The sequence below is a fragment of the Hylobates moloch genome, unplaced genomic scaffold, assembly GCF_009828535.3.
Source record: "Hylobates moloch isolate HMO894 unplaced genomic scaffold, HMol_V3 SCAFFOLD_13, whole genome shotgun sequence".
NCBI lineage: Eukaryota > Metazoa > Chordata > Mammalia > Primates > Hylobatidae > Hylobates > Hylobates moloch.
The window spans coordinates 51,634,314-51,639,028 of NW_026652288.1; the positions used below are offsets into that span (position 1 = coordinate 51,634,314).

Genomic DNA, 4,715 nt, shown 5'->3' on the forward strand with positions numbered 1-4,715 from the left:
GATATACATGTATATCAATGGAAAAAAATTGAGAATCTACAAATAAGCCCTCACGTTTAGTCAATTGACTTTCAACAAGAATGTCAAGACAATCAGGCATGGTGGTTCATGCCTGGAATCCCAGCACTTTGGGAGCCCAGACAGGAGGATAGCTTGAGTCCAGGAGTTCAAGACTAGCTTGGGCAACATGGTGAGACCTTGTCTTTACGAAAAAATAAAAAAAATTAGCCAGGCATGGTGGCACACGCCTGTAGTTCTAGCTACTTGGGAGGCAGAGGTGGGAGGATCACCTGAGCCCAGGAGGTTGAGCTGCAGTGAGCCATGATAGCACCACTGCACTCCAGCCTGGGTGACGTAACAATACCCTGTCTCTAAATAAATAAATAAATAAAGTAAAATAAAATAAAAATTTTAAAAAGATGCCAAGACAATTCATTGGAGAAAGAAAGTCTTTTTAGCAAGTATTGCTGGGACAACTAGATATTCACATGCAAAAGAATGTCATTTTTTTCTCACATCATACCCCAAAAATAATTCATACACTTAAGAGCTAAAACCATAAAACTCTTAGAAGAAAATATAGGAATAAATCTTTGTGAGCCTGGGTTAGGTTAGACATGACACTGAAAGCACAAGCAACCAAAGAAAAAATAGGTAAACTGGAGTTCATCAAAATTAAAAACTTTTACACTTCAAAGGATACCATTAAGAAAGTGAAAAGACAATCTATAGAATGAAAGAGGATATTTGTAAGTCATATATCTGATAAGGGGCTTATATCAAGAACATATAAATAACTCTTACAACTCAATAATATAAAGACAAATAAATTAAACAAATAAAAATGAAGACAAAATAAATAAAAATGGGCTAAAGATCTGAATAGACATTTCTCCAAAGAAGCTACACAAATGGCCAGTAAGCACATGACAAGATGCTCAACATCATTAGTTGTCAGGGAAATGCAAATCAAAACCACAATGAGATACCACTTCATATGAAGACGGCTATAATCAAAAAGAGATAATAACGAAGTGTTGGTGAGTATGTGGGAAGTTGGAACCCTCATACACTGCTGGCGGGATTATAAACCGGTGCAGCCACTTTGGAAAATGGTCTAGCAGTTCCTCAAATGATTAAATGCAGAATTATCATATGACCCAGTAATTCCACTTCCAGGTATATAGCCAAGAGAAATAAAACACATTTATTGAGGCAAAGAGTTGTACACAAACATTCATAGCAGCTTTATTCAGAATAGCCAAAAAAGTGGAAAAAACTCAATTCCATTACCAGTGAATGGATATATAAAATGTGGTATATCTATACAATGGAATATAATTTGACAGTAAGAAGGAACATCAAGCACTTGTGAGTTGAAAAAAGAAATAAAGGACCGGGTGCAGTCTTTATTTCTATAGGCTCACACCTGTAGTCCCAACACTCTGGAAGGCGGAGGCAGCAAATTGCTTGGCTGGGGAGTCCGAGATGAATCTGGGCAACATAGTGAGACCTTGTTCTATTAAAAAAAATATACAAAAAGTTAGCCAGACGTGGTGGTGCCCACTTTTAGTTGCAGCTACTCAGGAAGCTGAGGTGGGAGGATCGTTGAGCCTGGGAGGTCAAGGTTGCAGTGAGCCATGATCAGGCCATTGAACTCCAACCTGGGCAACAGAGGGAGACCTTGTCTTGAAAAAAAGAAAAAGAAATGAAGTATGGTATATGCTAAAACATGATTGAATCTTCAAAACAGGTTAAGAAGAAAAGGCCATCTCAGAGGACCACATAGGGTATGATTTCATTTATTGGTTGATTGTTATTTTTGAGACAGGGTCTCACTCTGTCACTAGGCTGGAGTGCAGGGCCCAATGTTGACTTACTGCAGCCTCGACCTCCTGGGCCCAGGTGATTCTCCCTTGCTCAGCCTCTAGAGTAGCTGGGACCACAGGCGTGCACCACCATGCTCAGCTAATTTTGTATTTTTTTAAGTACAGACAGGTTTTCACCATGTTGGCCAGGCTGGTCTTGAACTCCTGAGCTCAAGCAATCTCTCCACCTTGGCCTCCCAAAGTGCTGGAATTACATGCATGTGGCACCACACACGGCACTTTTTTTTTTTTTTCTGAGACGGAGTTTCACTCTTGTTGCCCAGGCAGGAGTGCGATTGCATGATCTTGGCTCACTGAAACCTCCACCTCCTGGGTCCAAGCGATTCTCCTGTCTCAGCCTCCCGAGTAGCTAGGATTACAGGCATGTGCCACCATGCCCAGATAATTTTGTAATTTTAGTAGAGACAGGGTTTCTTCATGTTGGTCAGGCTGGTCTCGAACCCTCAAACTCAGGTGATCTGCCCGCCTCGGGCTCCCAAAGTGTTGGGATTACAGGTGTGAGCCACTGTGCCTGGCCTTTTTTTTTTTTTTTTTTTGACAGAGTCTCATTCTATCGCCCAGGCTGGAGTGCAGTGGCACAATCTCAACTCACCTCAACCTCTGCCTCCCGGGTTCAAGTGATTCTCCTGCCTCAGCCTCCAGAGTAGCTGGGATTATGGGTGCATACCACCATGCCCAGCTAGTTTTTGGTATTTTTAGTAGAGACAGGGTTTCACCATGTTGGCCAGGCTGGTCTTGAACTCCTGACCTCAGGTGATCCTCCCACCTCGGCCTCCCAAAGTGCTGGGATTGCAGGTGTGAGCCACTGCGCCCAGCCTTGGCATATTCTTTTTTTTTTTTGAGACGGAGTCTCGCTCTGTCACCCAGGCTGGAGTGCAGTGGTGCTATCATAGCTCACTGCAGCCTCAGAATCCTGGTCTCAAGCAGTTCTCCTGCCTCAGCCTTCTAAGTAGCTGGGACTACAGATGTGGCCACCACACCTGGCTAATTTTTTTTATTTTTGGTAGAGATGAGCTCTTGCTATGTTGTCCAGGCTTATGTATTTTTAAAGAAGTCATGGCTGGGCGCGGTGGCTCATGCCTGTAATCCCAGCACTTTGGGAGGCCAAGGTGGGCGGATCACGAGGTCAGGAGATCGAGACCATCCTGGCTAACACGGTGAAACCCTGTCTCCACTAAAAATACAAAAAATTTGCCGGGGGTGGTGGCGGGTACCTGTAGTCCCAGCTACTCGGGAGGCTGAGGCGGGAGAATGGCGTGAACCTGGAAGGTGGAGCTTGCAGTGAGCCGAGATCACGCCACTGCACTCCAGCCTGGACGACAGAGTGAGACTCCATCTCAAAAACAAAAACAAAAAAACAAAACAAAACAAAAAACCAACAACAAAAAAAGAAGTCATGAACAGCATTATTACATTGGTATATCACACTGGTCTTGTTGCTGTCACTTACATTTAAGTGGCTTTCCACCTTTCCTCCCTTCTCCCACAGTCTGGCTACACAGTGCATCCTTGAACCGTTAGCCCACCGGAGCAACATGCTTATTCCATCCACATCCCTAACACCATGCATTCCCAAGGTCAAAGTTCTGGTCCACAACCCTTCCCTATTGCAAGTCCCCTGCTTGCAAAAGAGCACACAGTAAACCAAGCCTCCCAGGATGGCTAGCTCTAGTGGGATGATGGAAAGCAGAAGCTTGTTGGTTGTCACTTTTCTGGACTTAGAAGGGAGAATCTTTCGACTTTTGCACAAGTTTTCACTTGTGTTTCCCAGTATACTCTTGGTACGTTCTCATTGGTCCCGTTGGTTCCCCAGCTCTTCTGAGATTCCTGAGCCAATCTGGTCAGTCTCTTGGGTGGCCCGGCCCAGGCTTTTGGTGCCTTGGAGAAGCATTGCCCTTTGAGACTGTAGCCTATTCATATGCTCATTCTCTACAGCATATGTGCCATATTTCATGTGTCCTCGGTCCCCAGGCGTGGCCGCAAAGGTGTACTTCTTGCCTCTAGATGGAATAGGGCAAGGTCCTTCTGATAGTCTCGAAGCTTAGACATCATGGGGTTATGGAAAGATAGGGGTGCATAATGTAGTTCCTCCTCCATCTGTGCCAGCATTTTGTTTGCTTCCTGTTGCTTTTCATCAGAATCTCTGATCAACTTCTCCTGGGTCCCTGCCATACCCAGCAGCCACTAGTGCACCCCTTGGAGGCACATCTCGTGCAGCTGCTCAAAATGCTCCAAGGAGGTGGCAGAGAGAGGCATGGTGTAGGCGGTGCTTCAGCAGCGCCCACCAAGATTCTGGGCGCTGGGCCCTCTCCTAGCTTGACAGTCAGCAGCCACGGCCTGTAGCCATCCCCACTACTGATGCCTAATTTCGTTTGTGTGAAATATCCAGAATAGGCCACGCATGGTGGCTCATGCCTGTAATCCCAGCACTTTGGGAGGCTGAGGTGGGCAGATCACTTGAGCCCAGGAGTTTGAGACCAGCTTGGCAACACGGCAAAACCCCATCTCTACAAAAATAATTTTTAAAGTACAAAATCTAGCTGGGTGTGGTGGTGTGCACCTGTGGTCTCAGCTACTCAGGAGACTGAGGTAGGAGGATCTCTTGTGCGAGGAGTTCAATGTTGCAGTGAGCTATGATGGCACCACTGCACCCAGAAACCACTGTCTGGGTGACAGAATGAGACCCTGTCTCAAAAAACAGAAAAAAGAAAAAGAAAAGAAATATCCAGAAAGTAAATCAGTGGTTGCCCAAGGCTGGGAGGTTTTCGGGACATGGAAAGTGACTACTAGTAGGTATGAGATTTTGGGGGCCAGTGATGAAAATGT

General features: G+C 45.3%; 1 pseudogene; it reads right to left on the reverse strand.

Annotated features, from left to right (window-relative positions):
• Positions 1 to 1,725: 1,725 nt before the first annotated feature.
• LOC116480065 (vesicle transport through interaction with t-SNAREs homolog 1B-like) lies at positions 1,726 to 4,145 on the reverse strand (annotated as a pseudogene).
• Between the last annotated feature and the right edge of the window lie 570 nt (positions 4,146 to 4,715).